Genomic DNA, 20,061 nt, shown 5'->3' with positions numbered 1-20,061 from the left:
CAGTTCAGCTTTTCTAAACATTGCCTGGCTCATATCCCCTCACCAGGAAGCCTGTGCATCTGATATTCATGTCTGCAGTGGCCTGAGTAGATAAAAGGTCGTCCTCCCAGCCCAGAGGAGGACGTGATGGAGGAAACCTCCTGCCCAACAAGAGAGAAGTGAAAGCAGCAATGCCAGCCTGTAGGAGCCACATTCCATCACCCACAGCACCCATGGAGGTGTGACCAAAGGTGGAGCTGAAGGAAGTGAAAATACCATGCTAGTTTCTCTTTTCCTGTCTGAACATGTCAGAAGTGGATCTGAAACCTTTCAGGCTTCCCGACATCTGGTCAGAGCAAACGGGAAGAGGTTTGAGTCTTCCTCTGCCCCCAGAAGGGGAGTGAGGATGAGCTCAGAAACCCACCTCTCACGGGTCAGCTTATGTACTCTACTCTAGCAACTCCCAAGACATGCACCCAAGGCCAGGTGTAATTAGGGCAGAATTGTATACAAATGGCAGGGAAGAGCAGCTGGAGTCTCAGATGGGGGTCCAATGGCCGTTTCCACCTATTCCTTCTCTGAGGGAGTTTCCAGTTAACATCTACACCTGATGGCGGCTTGCAAACAGACGCAGCTGATCTGATGAAGATGGTGGCGGCTGTGTTGCCCTGAGGGCTACCTTCTACAACAATCGGCTCGCAACCGTTCATTACAAATACGCACAGTCATAAATGTAAAAGTAAGAAATCTGGCTGGATCTGGGACCCAGTCACGCAGCCTTTAATAATGCGGCATCAGTCCTCTGCAGGCAACATCGGAGACTCACAGTTAGCAATGAGCACACGGTTCAGCTGTCTTTGGAGAATTACTTGCTGGCACAGTTCAAGTGCAACTCGAGAGTCCTTACAGTCTTAAGGTGCTCCATGATGTCCTAGCTAAGTGCTGAAAAGAGCGGAGCCAGGACAGCATGACATCTGTCCCTTAGCGTGTGGTATTAGAATACCCGAAACAGCCATAGCAGTGGGGTCGCCTTGAGCAGCAACAAGACAAAGGCAGAGGCTAGCTGAGCAGCATTGGCACAAGTGGGGTGGATAGTCAGCTCTGCCACCTCCTCTGAGGTCCTGTCCACATGTGGCAAGGAAGATGGGGGGGGGGGGGAAGAAAGAGAGAAGCTCGGAGCTTTCTGGCCACCCTCCTCCCGCACCCAGATGGAAGTGGAGTCACGTGTCTGCTGCCTTCAGACACACTTCGGCTTATAGAACTGGTCGATAATGTGCCTCTGTTCTCAGCATACAAAATCAATATGAAAATAACCAATGACACAGAGAAAATTTATGATAACTGTCAGGGAAATGTGTCCTGTCTGAATGGGTGGCGCAGATGCAAAGGCCATGTAGAAGGACTCTAAGATGTAATCGATAGGATCTATTTCAATATGCTGTGCACTTAACCCTCAAAGAGTCGCAGGTGAGCAGACAGGCACTAGGCCCCTCATCTCCTCCCTGGGGGCTGGTGCCTGCTTGTCTCAAATCTCTGAGAGCTGGAATGTTGCATGCAGTCTGCTATTTGAGTGAGCTCAATAGAAACTGGAGTAATCTCAAACCCCAGAACATTTGTTAGATAAGGCTTTGTCTCCAGAAGGGAATGGGGAATTTGGGAAGGGGGTTGTACTAGAAGAGCTAGAAGAAAGATTTACTTATTTATTGTGTACATTACAGATGGTTGTGAGCCACCATGTGGTTGCTGGGAATTGAACTCAGGACCTCTGGAAGAGCATTCGGTGCTCTTAACCTCTGAGCCATCTCTCCAGCCCCAATCTGGGACCTTAAAACCCAGTCTTTTGCCTTTTCTCCATGCCGACATCCCTCTTTGCACAGTGGTGTACTAAACACTGCCTCACTTTTTCTATCTCCTTAACTTATTACAGAGTGTGAGCAGCTTGTTCCACGCAGGACTCAGCTCAGGCACTCTGAGTTTCAGCCACTCTCCTTTTCAGTACCCAGTGTCACAACAGATGCCAGAAATAAAAGTAATCTAGGGAGCCGGGCACATCGCTCACTCGGTGGACTGCTTGCCTCGCATGCACAGAGCTCAGGGTTTGACCCCATTAGTGCTGGTGTGTGATGGTTACAAAGCTGAATGTGGGGACACATAGGCATCTCTGTACCGGTTTGGTTAAACTTCCCGTAAATCTACAATCATTCATGGTCCTGCCGTGGGACAGCATCTGCCAGGAAGTCTTCACCAGAGCCACGCCAACACCCCCACATCCTCGAATATTCACAGTGTTGAGCTAAATAAGCTTCCTTCCTTCCTTCATAAAGTCTTCAGACTCAGGCATTTTGTTACACAATAGAAAATACACTGGTATAACGGGCACACACAATATAAAGAAGTAGCTTCAGAAAGCAGGAATATGAGTGGGAGGGAAGAGATGAGAGGCAGCAGGTTGGGTATGTGATTGAAGTAAGGTATTTTGTTTTGTTTGGTTGGTTGGTTTTGGTTTTTGGTTTTTGTTTGGGGAGGTGTTGTTTTGTTTTGATTTATTTTGTTTTTGGAGACAGAGTTTATCTATATATCAGCTCTGGCTATCCTGGAACTTGCTTTGTAGATCCAGTTGACCTCGAACTCACAGAGATCCACCTGCTTCTGCCTTCAGAGTGCTGGGATTAAGGGCACACGCCACCACCACCTGGCTTGAAGTAAGTTTTTTAGGTTTAAAATAAATTATTATGAGATTTGTCCTGGCCAGTCATGGTGACTCCTGAAAATCTTTATTTTCTACATAATTAAACCATTATGTTTCCATAAGGGCAGAAAACTTTGTATACACAGTAAAACTACAGCAATTGGTAACATGCAGGGGTCTCTAAGCCAAAGTGTTTCAGACTGCATACACTAGCATGTGTGGCGTGAGGGCACACCCAGTATAAAGTATTCCTTGCGTGTTCAGAACTTAGGCGTGTGACGTCACATAGGCAACGGTTACCGGAAACATCTCTGATTCAGTACACATTTGATTTGATTTTGAAGTGATTCTTAGTTGTTGAACATTTAGAAAGCTTTATCTGTTGCCAAATTCTCCACAACCTCCAGGTTCAGTTTTACACCCCCACACTGAGTCGTGACTCACAGCTTAGAGCCACTCTAAATGTAAATGTAAGTTAAAAGTGAAAGAATTGAAAAAGCCGTACCACGCAACAGGAAGATCAAGGGGGGTCATGGTCATGTCGAGGGAAAAATAAGGCTACGTAAAATGCAAGAGGTACGAATGGCAATCTATAGCAATAAAACCTCTTTCAGCAGGAAAAGACAATGATTATAAATGTGTATGTACCGAATATCACAGCACCCAAGTACATAAAGGAAAATATGGAATTGAAAAAAGAGATGGTAACATCTTTTTCTTTTTTTTTATTTCTTTTTAAGATTTATTTATTATATATATAGCTTGTATGTCTGCAGGCCAGAAGAGGGCACCAGATCTCATTACAGACGGTCGTGAGCCACCATGTGGTTGCTGGGAATTGATCTTAGGTCCTCCAGAAGAGCAGTCAGTGCTCTTAACCTCTGAGCCACCTCTCCAGCCCCATAGTGACATCTTAATAATAGGAAATTTCAATACCCTAACACTTTCAGTAATGAGCAGAAAAAAATTTAAGGAGATAACCAGAAAAATGGAAATTTAAACAACACTATAGACAAAATGAGGTTAGCAGACAGACAGAATGTTCCCTCCAACAGTAGCAGAATGAACATTCTTCTCAACTATACATGGTACTTTCTCCAGATCATGTTAGGCTGCAAAATGCATTATAACAAATTTAACCATCTTTTCTGTCCATGATAAAGTGAAATTGGGGTGGGAAGAGCTGGATATGGTTCAGTGGTTGAGCGTACTTACCTATTGCTCTCATAGAGAACTTGGGTTCAGTTCCCAGCACCCACACATGATGGTTCACAACCACCTATAACTCCAGTTCTAGGTGACCTGATGCCCTCTTCTGGCCTCCAAGGGCTACTGCACACACATGGTGCACATGCATTCACACAGGTTCACATACATACACATAATTTTTTGTTTGTTTGTTTTTCGAGACAGGGTTTCTCTGTGTAGTTTTGGTACCTGTCCTAGATCTTGCTCTGTAGACCAGGCTGGCCTTGAACTCACAGAGATCCACCTGGTTCTGCCTCCCAAGTGCTGGGATTAGAGGCATGTGCCACCACTGCCTGGCCATATAATTTTTTAATAAAACTTTTTTTAAACAAGTGAACTATGACACTGAAAATCAAAGCTGTAGGAAAGGCAGAAAATTTACAAACAGACAGAAATCAAACAGAACACTCTTGAACAGCCCATGAGTCCAAAGTAATAATAAGAGAAAAATGTCTGAATGTACATGAAAACAAATTACAACAAACCAAAACTGTGGAGGGCAGTAAGAAGCAGTCCTAAGAAGGAAGCTCATGGTGCAAAATGCCTCCACAAAAATGAATTTTAAAAAGTCAATAAAATAACTTTACGCCTCATAGAACCAGAAAAGAAAAAAGCTAAAACCCAGAGTTAGAAGAGATTAAAAGGAATAAAAAAGATTGGAGCCTACATGTAGTAAATAGGAAAAAGAATAAAGATGTAGATAAAAACATGGAACACAAAAGTTGATTTTCTTAAAATTGAGAACCCTTAGAACCACTTAGCAGTTATATCAAGGCTTCAGAATACAAAGTTGGCATACAAAAGGCAATCACTTTTCAATACAGCAGCAATGGACAAGTGAAACTTGCAATTCAGAATATAATACTCTTGTTTAATACTTCTCTGGGGTGATAAAATAAACATCTACTCATCCCAAAGAAGGCAGACCTAAGTAAGAGTACTGCCAGAGTCTAAGTTGGTGGACCTACAAGTTTTGTTGGGGTTGCTTACAGGAGTAGTGGGGAGGGTTTCTTACAGAAGCAGAAAGGACACAAAGACAGCTACACCACTGAAGCCCATCCCAGCAAGGGTGTCGGCTCACAAAACCTGGGAAACCCGGAGCAGGCTGCACAACCTGAAGGCAGTGCAAGAGTTCAAAGAGCAAGCTTGGCTGGTCTCTGCCTCTTCTAGGCAGCTGAATTTTACTAAGTATGACTCTCCGCAGCCCTAATGGTTTATCCACACTTGGGGATGGGCCAGGTAAGGATGTCGTCAGTTTCAGGGACTTCCTGAAGCTTTTGAGTTGTTTACTTCCTAAGTTTAATGATCTTCTCTGCAGGATAGAATATGTCACCTCCTTCAGAACACTCTGTGCCTCATTGAGCTTCCCTCCAAAATAGAAGGTTTTAGCTCACAGGAAATTGTTATACAACAAATACCATTTATATTACTACCAGAAAAAAAATAGGTACAAATAAAACAAAATAAGTGATGAAAACTATAAACCTCTGATGAAAGAAATCAAAGAACTAAGTAAATGCAGACATATCACATCCTCATGAATTGGAAGACTCAATATTGGTACATCAGTTCTTCTTGACTTAATCTATAGATCCACTGGAATCCCAGCAAAAGTTTTTGTGGATATTTGCAAATTTATTGTAAAATTTACAATCAGAGGTCAAAAATCCAGAATAGCAACTACAATACTGAAGAACGGCTGATTTTACCCAAATTCAAGGCTTTCCATAAGCCATAATAATCACGACAGTGGACTATTGGCAAAAAAAAAAAAACAAACTGATCAATGGAACAGAACACAGAGCCTAGAAACAGACACATCATACAGTCAACTAGTGTTTGAGGAAAGGGAAAGGTAATACATGAGTCTCCAAACAAATGTTACTAGAACCATTGGTGTTGCAGGATATTTGATTGCACTGTGAAACTCTGAGACTGTGTTAATAAAATTAACCTTTGATAAGGGGGCAGAGCCAGTGAGTATTTGACAAGAATTAGCCATAGAAAGTATGGAGGACCTAGTAAGACAGATAGAGAGAAACATACAGGAAAGAGGAAAGAGAGGCTTAGAGATTCCAGGTCCCTTTTGGTTTGGAACTGTGCAGAGAGACACTCTCTTGCTGGATCTCTGGCCAAAAAGGAAGGTCAGCTGGTTAGTTCTCAGCTTCTCTGCTCTAACAGGTTTTCATCCCAATATCTGACTCCTGAGTCTTTATTGGTAAATAGAACAACTGAGATAAAAACAACACATTGGGTACACAAATGCAACAATAAAAAGCAATGTAGACACAGACCTCATAGCCTTCACAGGAATAAAGTCAAAATTGATTGTATACTTGAACATAAAATGAAAAATTGCAGAACTCTAGAAGAGAGCTAAGAATGTGCCTCAGTTGGCAGAGTGCTTGCCTCCATGCAGGAAGCCCAGGATTCTATCTCCAGTACCTCATAAATGCAGCATGGTAGCACATGCCTAAAATCCCAGCACTCAGGAGGTGGAGGCAGGAGAACCAGCAAGACAAGGTCATCCTTAGCTACATACAAGTTCAAGGCTAGATTGGGATATACGAGGCCCTGTCCCAAAAGAGAAGTTATTAAAGTCTCTGAGAACATAACTCAGGAGAGAAATCTAGATGACCTTGGTGTTCCAGATGACTTTTTAGATATACTAAAGAGAGTCTATGAAAGAAAGAATTGATACACTGGACTTCACTAAGGTTCAAGTTTCCTGTTTGAAAGAAACTGTCAGGAGAGTGAAGAACAAGCCACAGAGAAAATATTTGCAAGAGTCATATCTGATAAAGGACTATTCCTGAGCACAGGCAAGAAACTCAACGTGAATATAAATAGCTCGATTTGTAATAGGACAAAGAGCTGACTGGGTGCTCAGAGAACCGGCGTGGCCAGTAAATGACCCTTCTGAGTCATCAGTGAAGTACAAGTTAAAACAACAATGAGATTTCAGAACTTTGTGTGTGTGTGTGTGTGTGTGTGTGTGTAATAAAATATAATATATACTCATTATTTTGTGAGGGAAGGCATGGTGCAACCCTAAAAAATTAGATTCACATGCTATTTCCCTGTGTATATATCAGTTTGTCTTCCTACTGTTGAAAATAAAAATCCAGTATTTATTTCAACTAAAACATTTTATCAGAATCCTGTAGAAGGACTGAAATGATTATCTTTATTATATTTCTAATTCATTGTTTAATACTTTCTTTAAAATCTAAGATGGGGGAACATCACAACCAGATATTTCCCCCAAATAATTAACTTAAGGAAAACTCAGAGTAGAAGAAGGCTAATATGTTTTATTTATTTTTATACATTTATTTATAATGTTAAAATTATTCAGCATATGTAAGATTTTGTTTTAAATTTTGTATTTATCTCTTTTTTTTTTTTTTTTTGAGCTGAGGATCAAATCCACTGAGCTAAATCCCCAACCCTAAATTTTGTATTTATGTATTTACTTTATGCATGTGAATATACGCACACACACACACACACACACACACACACACACACACACACACAGGCACACACACACGTGTGGAGGTCAGAGGACAACGTGCAGGAATCAGTTCTCTCCTTCTACCACACGAGTCCTGGGAACTGAACTCAAGACCCTGACCTTGGTAGAAAGCACCACTGAACTGTGTGCCCAGCCCACCTGTCAAACTGTATTCTACCTGGCTACTGTACAAGGCTGATGCCTATGATTCCCATGCACCACACCGTGTTGTGTGTGGTGTGGAGGATGGGACCAACCAACACATTTTTGCATCTTTATCCTGCTCCCAAACCTTCTGTCCTGGGTTTGTTCTCGCAATTACGGTTCCCAGCTCTTGGAGAACTCTTCTCTGCCCTGCTCTGGGCTGCAGAAGGACCTATGTGGAACTGTTTGGCTTGTGGATTCTGCTTGGGGTTGGCAAATTAAGTCACTAGTGTAAAACTAAAGGGAAGGCGAAATGTGGGGAGACATGTATTCCCTGGTTCCCCGCCTGCCACCCAAGGCCACATTTGGACGGGGACAGCCACTCGCCTACAGCTATAGCTCTGGGCACATTCTCATAGGCACTTTCACCTCTGTCCTGTTCTGGGGAGCAAAAGTCATAGCTGCTATTCTACAGTGTCTAACTCACTATTCCTTGCTGGAACTCTTCCTCTGTCTACATCTTGGCCCAGCCAACTCTTTAGCTTGGCCTAAGCTGTTATTTGCATGCACGCTACATCCAGACAAGCTCACCCAAGCCAGTCTGAGCTATACATGGGTGGAGTGAGGTCTAGGTTAACTACAAAACCAGGATCTACACCATAAAATGAGCTTTTCCTTTCATCCGTCACTTCTTTTGCAGTTTGTGTCATGGAAGCCGGAAGAGAGGAGCTGGTTGAGCTGTGAGGCAGAGAGAATGCAGTCTACAAAGAGAGGGACGCAGCTGCGAGTCAAGCAGAATGCAGGAGCAGGTGCTGTCAGAGCGGGCCAGACCCACGGGAGAGGTTAATGCAGGCCTCTCTGAAAGGCTGACCCCAAGATCAGGCAGGTGCTGGGGGAGCAATTGGCAGAAGAGGCTCCCATGGCAATCAATGGATCTTGGCCTCTGATGCTCATGAACTCCCAAAGAAAATTAAATCTCCCAGAAGATCTTTCCCAAACCTAAGACCAAGGAGATAACTGTTGTTCAACCTTTGGAGGATACAGGTTCAATGGCTGTCCCAAATAAAAATAGTAATCATAATCATAATAATCATAATTATAATTTTAAAAGCATTCACTAGGAGGCCTGAAGAGATGGCTCTAGGGTTGAGAGCACCAGTGGGCTGCTCTTGCAAAGGACCTGGGTTCAATTCCCAGCACTCACATTGTGGCTTACAACTGTCCGTAACTCCAGTTCCAAAAGATCCAATGCCCTCCTCAGGCAACAGACACTCGTGTGGTACACAGACAAACACAAAGCCAAAACATCCATAACATAACATCACTGTTTTTAAAAACCATGTGCTGGGGATCTAGTTGAAAAGGTAGGGTTCTTGTCTAGAATGCACAAAGTCCTAGGCTCCATTTCCAGCATGACAGAGACAAGCATGTTAATGCTTGGAATCTCAGCACTGGGAAGGTTTGGGATTAAGTTTAGAATTACAATTAGAGTTCAAGACTTCCTTAGCTATATAGTTCAGGATCAGATAGACAGACAGACAGCAGAGGTAAAGAATATAAAACTCCAGTCATCTAGGTTTCCAGGGCTACCTCATCCTTCTCTAGCTGCCTGATTCAGCTGGCCCACAGAGGAGGCAAAGGAAGAGATACCATCTGTCTGAGCCTCCTGCCACATGCTGAGCATTCAACCCTCTTAACCCCTAGAAGAAGGTCCCCTTTTCTGAGAGTACTACAGGACCTGAGCAGACTATGGGATGCTCCATAGTTGTGTCTGGTCTCTGGACCACTGACGGAGAACCGCATAGGTTTGTAGTGGAGTCTCGTGGCTCCTTCACCTGATAACTGCCCTTTGCATATTAATGCCTCTACTCCTTTGGGGTGTGTTTACATGAGGCCTAGTGACATTATAGAGAGTCAAAGGACTCTGGGGACAGCAGAGCAGAGGGACACCTTGAGTGGTGCTCTGAGAAAAGGCAGGAAACTGTCCATCATGGACATGCTAATGGAATACAGGCCCAAAGATATGGTGCTTTGCAAACCTCAGTTTTCTGGATACCAAGGCAATCATCATTTCAAAGGTACAGAAATGGAGACTCAATAAGGCCAGGGGTTCTGGTCTTCAGTCACCCTGAGAATTCTCCATGTTTAAAAAAAAATACTGTAAGTTTTCTTCCAGAAACACATTTTTTTTTTTCTTTTCAAGATGTGTTTCCATGGTTTGGTAACAAGAAGGAATGTGGGTTTTATTATATTTTTATTTTATTGTAATTGTATGTGCACGTGGTTGGGGAGGGGCATAGGTGCATGCTATGGCAAATGTGTGGAGGTCAGAGGGTGACTTATAGGTATCAGTCCCCTCCTTCTATTATTGGAGTCCTGAGGTTTGAACTCAAGTCATCAGGCTTGACAGCAATTGCCTCTACCCACTAAACCGTCTTGCGAGTTTTGGAAGGAATATGGTAATCCTTACCTCCTCACCTTGTCACATAGCAGAAAGGGGTCTGTGAATTACCTATAGACCATTTCAAGGACTGTGAAGAAATGCATGGATGGGTGCTTCGCAAACTAATTTTTGGTAGTGAACCTTTTCTCAGAGGAAATCTTATGGGGACCATGGAGGTGATACAGAAGTCTTGAACTTCCCATTTGAGAGCTCAAATGGTGCCTCAGGCCACTCAGAAGCTCTTCTGAGGATGCCTACGATGCTACAGAGCACAGGAGCAAGTCTCTAACCAAAGAAAGACCACCAGATACCCAGATGCCTACACCAGATTTACATCTGCCAGGTTGTCACGCTGAGTGAGCCATGTCACCTCTCAGGGTCTCACAGGCTCATCCTGTGAATCTTTTGGCTCTGGGGTCACAGTTTCTCTCACACATGGCAGATGTCCCCTTTGTGACTTGCAGATGAGGTTAAAGGGGGCTGAGATGCAACCTCACCTAATCTTGTTCACTCTCCAAATGCAAGTCCCACCATCTGGACCCACACGATGTGTCAATGTGGCACCACACTCCTTTATTGTTGATTTGTTGGGATACTTCATCATATGCCTTATGATCTGTCACTATAGCTATTAACTGAACATGGAGACAAGGCTCAACAAACCTCCCATCTCTTGTTTGCAATTTCCCTAGAAAAACAAAGGGAAAACATGGCACGTGCACAGACACACACACACACACAGAGACACACACACACACACACACACACACACACACACACACACACCAAAAAAAAAAAAAAAAAAAACATGAGTAGATGCTCAATATACTGAGCAGAAATCACCAGAGAATGTTACCAGCCCCAGAGATCCATGGATGCTGGGGAATATCAGGCAGAAGAACATTTATCAACTGTCTGAGTATTCAAGAGTGAAACTGTGATTTTCTTTAAAATTGCCCAACAGCTGGGGAGATGATTCAACAATTAAAGTGCTGATCAGAGTTCAGCTCCCCAGAACCTATGCAAATGTCTAATTCCAGCCTCAGAAGGCAGAGACAGGAATCGCCAAAAGCAAGATGGCTACCAAGACTAGCCATGTCAATGAGATCTGGGTTTGATTGAGAAGCCTCGCCTTGATGACTAAGGTAGAAGAGTAATGGAGGATAATTCCAGCCATCAACCATCAACTTGAAGTCTCACATGCAAGGGTGCACACTTGCACACGCATCTACATTTCCATGTACCCACACACATGCAAAAAATAATGTATACACATACACACACAAAATGCACACACATACACACACACGAAAAATAAAAAAGAGAAAATAATAATAAAAATTAAAATCACCCACCAAGATAAAAGGCAGGAGAAACAAGACAAGAAATGGGGCGTGTTAGCTACTATCAACTCTAGGTGGGTACAGGGACGTTCACTGCTCTCTCTGTTTGGAGTGTCTCTGAGCTGTTCCATCACCAAAGGCTATTTGTTGTCAGTGCGCATGTGTGATGCCCGCCCTAGACACTTGACATATTCCCCCATTGAAGCTTTTTATTAAAGCTGAGGGCCACAGCAACTGTGTAACTTACAAAGGGTGATGGAGGCAGCTCTCACCCCGACTCTGAGAAAAGGCCTGTGGAAAGGTGGGCTTAGGAGGGCGTTGACTTCTTCCGGCACCTGGAAGCGCTACAAGTGGGAACAACAGGTGAAAACACCCTGCCAGGGCAGGACAGACGCTCTGAGGGAGCAGGCTCATGACTCATAGACACACACTTCATTATCCAGTTAATACAAACCAATTATCTTGCCTTTTAATCAGCTCTGGGTAAAGCAATAAGAGACAGATCAATGGGGCTTGGAATCAGGCATGGACCGGAGTAATGATGCACACGCAGGGTCCCCGGGACTTGGGAGTCTCTGGTGACTTGCTCCTCAGTGAGGTCCAAACATGAGCAAGAGAGTGACAAGGCTGTGTCAGTGATGAGTGAGGCAGGAGCTCCGGCTCCTCAACTCTGGAAGAGCCCCTGTCCTTCTGTTCTGTTGCTCTCCAGTCCTGGGCATGCAGAGCGAATGGTGAGCATTTCCTGGTAAGCTAGCTGCTGGGCCAGATGCCCTAGACTCAGAGCTCTAAGCCAAGATCGGTAACCACAAGAGATGATCAATAATGCAAGTTCAGAAGAAGTCTGCTCCAAGTTGGGGCATCTTGGAGGAAGCAGAAACCGCACTCAGCTGTGAAGCAAGGGTAAGGTTCAGGCATACAAAACTGTAGGGAGGGCCACCAGGAGAACAGTGGGCATGTGTAAGATGTGTCTGTCTAGGAGGTGGGGGTGGCAGGGGTTTTTTTTGGAAGAGAGCCGCAAAGAAGGTTATGGTAAAAGAGATTGACTTCAGGTGTGAGTGTCAGGCTGAAGTAACCATCGAGAGCGACTTTCTGATCGATGCACAGGGCCTCCTTCATACACACTATTGCACGTTGGGAATCAATTTCCTACACCTCCCCCTGTGCGTACCCTCCCCCCATCTTTGAAGTCCCCCTAGGTGGGCAACAATGGAGCATACTCCTTGCCCTGTGGCTTTGAGGTCAGGTATAACCTTGCTTTGATCAGTGAGAGCTGGGCATAAAGCTAAGGCTGGAGACAGGGGTTTGCATCAGGGCCTTACCTCTGTAACTCAGCCCTGCCATGACAGTGGTGGACCTGCATAGGTTGCTGCCAGTCCATGGAGGATGCACACCCTGCCCAAGAGACCCTCAGTCTTGACGAGAGTTTTCCCCAGTCACTGCAGCCAAAGCTGGAGAGCCCAACCATGCCCAGCTCTGACCAGCCAGGCTCTAGCCGTAACACATACACCTAGATGTCCTGTCAGTACATGAGCTCAATAAATCTGTGTGTGTGCACATGTCTGTGCACATGTGAGGGCGTATGTGTGCATGTGCATGTGGAAGCCAGAGGTCAATGTCAGGTGTTAATCGGGCCACATAAAAGGACAAAACTGACTCACAAAAGTTGTTGCCTGGCTTCTACATGTGTTGTGGCACACATATGTCCACACGGTCACATGCCCTTCCACATCACATATACACAATACATAAATACAATTTAAAACTTTAAAAATATTTTTGTAATCTCAGCATCTGGAGGCAGATTGATCTCTGTGAGTTTGAGGCCAGCCTGGTCCTCAGAGTGAGTTCCAGGACAGTCAGGGCTGTTACACAGAGAAACCCTGTCTTGAAAATATATATATATATATATTAGAAAGTAAATATTCTAAGTTCCCAAATTGTTACACCTTAGACCACAGGTAAACACAACCTCCAAATCTAAATGTGTGGATTTTTTAATTTTTATTTATTATTTATTTATTTGTTGTATGTGTATGGGTGCTTGGCCTGTGTGTATACCTGTGTATCATGTGTGTGCAATGCCTGAGGAGGCCAGAAGAGGGCATCAGATTCCCCACCACGCTGGTGCTAAGAACTGAACCTGGGCCCTCTGGAAGAGCAGCCAGTGCTCTTCATTGCTGGGCCATCTCTCCAACACAAAATCTAAACATTTCTGAGGCACAACACATTTCATCATACAACAATTCTCTAACCATTTTTTAGTATGTAGAAACACAGTTCTTAGGTCATGATCAATAGAATGAGTATTTCCGGCGTGTCTAGCACATTTTAGTTTTCTGATTTTGAAATGTTGACTGACCCTTGGCAGTGGCACAGGTCTCACGACTGTCTGCAACTGTTATGGGGGAGGGGTGCAATATGAACATTTCAGTTCCAATCCCGTATCTCTCCTTCATGACGGCCAGTTCTAGGTTGGCTTAGTCTAAGCTTCCCCGACCCAAGAGATGGGGCTGAGGGTGAGGAAGAGAAAGAGCAGTGGAGAGGGACAGGAAAGAGAGAGACAGGTAGAAGAGGAAAGAGAAAGGTACAAGAGGAGAGAGAGAGACTGGTTCTCTAGGACTGCTGTTCAAGCCCAGCCCTTCTTTCTATCTGTTTATCTACCCATCTCTACTTCTATCTCACTTTCTGCTTCCTCTCTCTCAGAGAATGAACACAAATGAACCCGGAGGACTTTGAGCCCTCGGATGTGGCCATAGCTTACAGCTGGCTCCATGCCGCCTGTCCACCACCCTGCCAAAAGATCCCCAGTAGCAAATGCAACCCTAACTTGTGCCCCCATTGAAGCCCAAAAACATGTTTCAGGAAGCAATTTGACAGATCCTTCTAACTTTGAGAACATGTCTGTCCTCTTCAATGTCTGTAGCAAAGCAGACATTATCAGGATGCAAATCACATTCTTGTACTTGTCTGGGAAAGTACGTTCCTAAGCCCCTCCCACAGCCCCACTCCAATTACCAGCATCCTTCCAACTGTGAGCCTTTTCTCATGGCAGCCCCACACCTAAAATCCTTCTCTTCACCCCTAACTCCAGCACAGCCCACCCTGGGCCTTGGTCCACCCACCCTTGCTTTCCACCCTGCCCTAGGAGAGAATCAGACTACACCAGGCTGAACACGGTAGAGGCTCTTTATCGCCACAAGCAAGAACATCTTGTTCCAATGACACAGTCCTTATCTGTCAGACAGAAAGGTCCCAGTTTGAGACGTCAAACCTAGCAAGGCAGAAAATGAGAAAGATGCTAAGCCAGATTGCTAGAAAAGCATTTGTCAGAAACCAATATAGCTACAGTCCCTAGGGTACAAGGTCATGAGCATGAGCAGCTTGGCATTGTCATGCACAAGCAAAGCTCAGGCGCTCCCTGATCCAAACAAAGCTACTTCCACCACCCGGACACATCTCAGCTATTCACCTGGGGAAAGTGGCCTGCGATGCTGCATGCAGCGCCACCTGGTGGCTACTTGGTGATCTTCCGGGCTGCCCAGCCTGAAGTACACAGCGGTCTGTAGCTAGTATTCCTTCCCACACCTGCTCTCCCTTGCTCATCTGTCAAGATGTCATGGATCCTAGTAGTGAGGAAAAACTAAAAAAAACAAAAAAAAAAGAAAAAGAAAAAGAAAAAAACTTAATTCAATTTCAAATAAAGCAATGCACTCACTTCCTTTGCCATGTGGAGGTCACAGACTTCAAATGAAAACAGGACAAAAATCTAGGAAACCAAAATGTCAGGGCTTCTGGCTTCACCAGATGCTGAGGTGCCCAGGGATAGATAGTGGGTGGGTCTCAGCAGTGACCCATTCCCTAGAGACTGAGAGGCCCACAGGGAAAGAGAAAACAGACTGAGGCCAGAACCTCCGGAGTGAGGAACTGGAATCAGGCATCCAAGCTTCACTTTGTCCTGTAGCTGGATCGGGACCCACCAGGTGTCTGAATGCTACCAGGGAAACTGAGGTTCCTTTGGGGGTTCTTAGTCTCATTGAAAGAAGAATGTAAAAACAGGATGTAGGTAGCACTGCCCTGTAGTCTGGGGTCCTGGACTGAATAAAAAGGAGAAGGCAAGCCGAGCACACATTCGTCTCTGCTGCCTCACGCCCCTGCCACTGCTAAACCAGGAGCCGAAAGGAACCTTCCTTTCTGTGAGTTGATGTCGTCAAGTATTTTGTCACAGTGATGGGAAAAATGAGAGAGAATGGGGAGGGGCTGTCTGCCCACTGCCCGCTGGAGTACGTGTATTTTCCTTCTCTGGGACTAGATGATTAGCTGTAACAGGTGGGTATGTCGATCCCCTCACTTCCAGTTGTACAATTCTGTTTAATCTCCCCAGAAAAATGCAGGATGCTCACCCTAAACCATGCACACAGTTTGTCCTGTAAGCACATCTCTCAAAGAAGACATACTGTCCTGAGTCCTAAATCAAACCCAGTCGGTCGCACAGACAACACATGACCTCCACATCACCATACACAGAAATGCTAGGATTTCCATACTTGCTCAGGGTACAGTCACCACATGTCAAATTCACAGAGCCTTTCGTCTGGCCACAGACCTCCTCACCCTGACACTAGAGCTGCCCACCAGCTGCCAAATGACAGGTCTGGGTAGACAGGCATAAAGCCCTGTCTGCTTGTACCCAGGAGTGTTTAAAAAGATCTCCCCCATTAAAACATCCACCACCAGGCTGGGTCTAGAACTACATTACACTCTAAAAAGAAAAAATACAGAACATGTCCAAAGGCTTAACAGCATCCCAGACTCTTGCTGGAACAAGTATGGCTGACTCAATAAATAGTGGGGGACAGTGGTACACACCTATTACCCCAGGACTGGGGTAGTTGAGGCTAGAGAATCACAAATGTGACACCAATCTGGCTATATAACAAGACCTTGTCTCAAACAAAACATGAAGTTAACAAATGCATTGCCTCCTGCCCACTGCAATGCACCAACAGACTGCATCCTCCACCGGCGTGCTCAACTGCTGTGCCGGTCTGATTACAAATGCTAGCAGCGCCACCTGCTGCTCAAACTGTAGAAAGTTATGATTCCAAATGCTAGCAGCGCCACCTGCTGCTCAAAATGTAGAAAGACTGGTTTGTCCTTCCTCCTCAAAATAATAAAATCAGGTTCTCGGCAATTTTTAAGTGGTTTGAGGGTGTGTAGGTTGTCATAATAATCCAAAAATAAGTTAATACAATACACACTAGGTTATCATACTGATAATAGGATCAAACTGGATTCCATTAGCAGGTTTATTTTTCATTTCAGGGGATGCTGGGAGATTCTGCCAGAGGCGAGCTAACGTCTTAGGGATGCATTTACATCAACCAATGCCCAGAGATTCAGGTACAAGCTGCAGCACACTTGTCATAGGAAGGGCTGTATGAAAGGAACCAAAGTGTCCTATCTTTGTCAAACACATATCTTATTCAGAAGAACCTGGGACAGAATAGTCAGGGTTATGTTCACCATGCAAAAGACAATTGTAAGAACACAAAACATCACCCAGTCCATCAAGCTGGCACAGATCATAGATGTGGCTTTACATGAGGTTAATGTGTGATTTTCTTTTGTTTATGTGGTGGACCATGGGTGACAGGAATAAGAAATGTGCACCTAGTGCTGGACATGTACCTTTAATCCCAGTACTCGAGAAACAGAGGCAGGCAGATCTCTGTGAGTTCGAAGTCAGCCTGGTCTACAAAATGAGTTCCAGGACAGCTGGGGCTACTCTGTGAAACCTTGTCTCAAAACACACACACATACAGAGAGACAGAGAGACAGAGAGACAGAGAGACAGAGAGACAGAGAATGCAAGAAAGAAATGTGCACCTAGTATTGTCTGTATTGATTAACGCTACAATTTAATGTTTAACATACATTTACAATGTATAAAATAGTTTCATTCTTTCTAGTTTGTTTCCATTTCTCTGACTCTGTGTCTCTCTAACTGTTGTGCAGCCATTTCCTCCGAATTGAAACAACCCCCCTAGGAGGGAGGAGGAAGGTTCAAAATGAAGAATCAAACTAATAAAACTTCCAAGGCTCAGAAAGTTACTAAAGTTACAAGACTTGGGAGTGTAACTATCTAAAATGTGAGACTGTATATACAGTGTAAACAACAGAGCGGGGGAAGTCAATTCTTCAGGAGAGCTGCCTACAACTTGAGCAGGGAGCTCCAACCACACAGCTTCCATAAATTATTGCTCAGGCTGGGCTCCTCAGTGATGCAGCCACCTTTGAGTCATACATGCTCTTGTAAGTAACTCTTCATCTATGATCCTGTAATTAACCCCAACATGCTAACTGATCACCAAGCTAGACTTGAGTGGAATCTTTTCTCTGGTTTGCCATTGGTACTGTATCTCTATTTATGTCTCTCCAGAAATCACACAACATTCTCTGTCTCTATCTCTTTGTCTCTGTCTCTATCCCCCTATTTCTGTCTTTGTGTGACTCTGTTACTCTCCCTCTCTCTGTCTCTATGTGTATCTCTGTCTCTGTCTCTGTCTCTCTCTGTCTCTCTCTCTGTCTCTCTCTCTCTGTCTCTCTCTCTCTCTGTCTCTCTCTCTCTCTGTCTCTCTCTCTCTCTGTCTCTCTCTCTCTCTCACACACACACACACACACACACACACACACACACACACACAGCTATTTGGTGGATGGATGCATGGATGAATGGATGGATGGATGGATGGATGGATGGATGGATGGATGGAGTCCATTACAGGAAGTCTTGGTACCTTTTCCTGCTGCTGTGATTTAAAAAAACAAAAAAAAAAACAAAAAAAAAAAAACCCTACCCTGATAAGAGCAACTTAACAGTAGAAGGGGTTCTTTTCGCTCCTGAAGGCCATCATGGTGGGAAAGAGAGCCAGCAGCACTCACAGCAGGTGCTCACCCCACACCCACAGTCAGGACAGAGAGGGATGCGTGCCACCACTTAGGTCTCCTTTTCCCATTTTACATCCCAGGATTGCAACCAGGGAAACAGTGCTGCCCACAGTGGGTTCGTCTCCCCACCTCACAAATGCCCAGAGACCCATCTCCTGATGATTCTAGAGTCTATTAATTGGCAACCAACATTAATCATCATAAATGGTTTACTAGATCTTCTTTCTCTAAAGGGAGTGCTTACAAGACTCACCACAGTCTAGTTTGGGTTGATTATGCTGTGGTCTCATGACAAACAACCCCACAGTTTCCACAGCTCATAATTACAACTATCTGTTGTTCTCAGTCATTTAGAAGGTCAGATAGGGCCATTCTATTCCTGTGTATGAGCAGCTTCTGGTCCCCTCCAGGGGTCTGTCTTCTTTGACCCGGAAGTCCCAGGGCATGCTCTTTTTGTGGCAGGTGGCAGAAGCACTGGGACCAAGCTGAACAGGCAAATAAACCAACAACGGGGTCAAGGACTTAGGTGCTCAAATCCCATTGGCTAAGGCAAATCATGTGACTACCTACAGCCTGCATCCTCCACTCGAGTGCTCGACTGTGCCGTTTATGATTCCAAATGCTAGCAGCGCCCCCTGCTGCTCAAACTGTAGAAAGTTATGATTCCAAATGCTAGCAGCGCCCCCTGCTGCTCAAACTGTAGAAAGACTGGTTTATGGGGAGTGAGATGGGGTGTGGGGGATGTGGTGGGCAGGAAATGACTGCTGGCCCTCTTTTCACCACTAAGTGTCACCTAGCTTTTGTTCCTCATTTTGGGTCACACCCTACAAGCTGCCATTTCAAGGTGACACTCAAGTGAGGATGTCCTGGATGTAGGCTGTTCTGCATTGTGTAAGGAGAAGAAGGGATAAGGATGCCCATCCGAGGCAGTTGACTGCTGCACTCAGGAAGCTGTGATTCCCAGGGAGAAGCAGCATACCTGGGCACGCAGTCAGACGAGCACCTTGAGAAGCAAGCACTTAGAGATGTGTGTCCAAGAGGGCAGCTGCTGGTCCTGCCCTGGCCCAGAGAGGACCTGGTGCCTATAATCCCAGCATGGGGAGACTGAGACAGGAGGGTCATCACAAGTGGTAGGCCAGCCTGGGCTATATAGTGAGTTCCAAGCCAGCCTGAGCTACAGAGTAAGATGTCTGTTCTGTTGTGATTTTTCAAGTCTTTTGACCACACTTCTTTTGCTACAGAGTTCAGGGTAATTCCTGCAGGTGACCTGAGATGATGGCTGTAAAGCTCTTACCTTGCAAGCATGAGATCCTAAGTTCAAGGCCCAGAACCCATGTAAAAGCTGGGCATGATGGAGTACTGTAATCCCAATGGTAGGGAGGCAGTGGTAAGTGGATATCTAGGGCTCACTGACTAGCCAGCCTGATCTAGTTGGTGATTTCCACACCAGTGTCTCAAAACACAGGATGGATGGTACCTGAGGAGCAGCACCTAAGGGTGTCCTCAGGCCTCCACATACCTGTGCACACACACAGAAATATGCACCAGCTGCTGCAAGTGACTGAGGTGAGTAGGAGACTAATTATCTTTCTCTACATGCATCTACCCACACCACAGACCACCATCTGATCATCTCTATGATGTAAGAAGCATGGGTACCAGAACTACCATAAGCCCTTCCGGGAGAGCCTGTGTCTCTGGGAATGGGATAATTCCCCGTTTCTCCTTCTCTCTCCCCAGCGGGACTCGG

This window comes from Onychomys torridus, chromosome 7 (genome assembly GCF_903995425.1).
Source record: "Onychomys torridus chromosome 7, mOncTor1.1, whole genome shotgun sequence".
Taxonomy (NCBI): Eukaryota; Metazoa; Chordata; class Mammalia; order Rodentia; family Cricetidae; genus Onychomys; species Onychomys torridus.
This window is presented reverse-complemented; position numbering follows the sequence as displayed.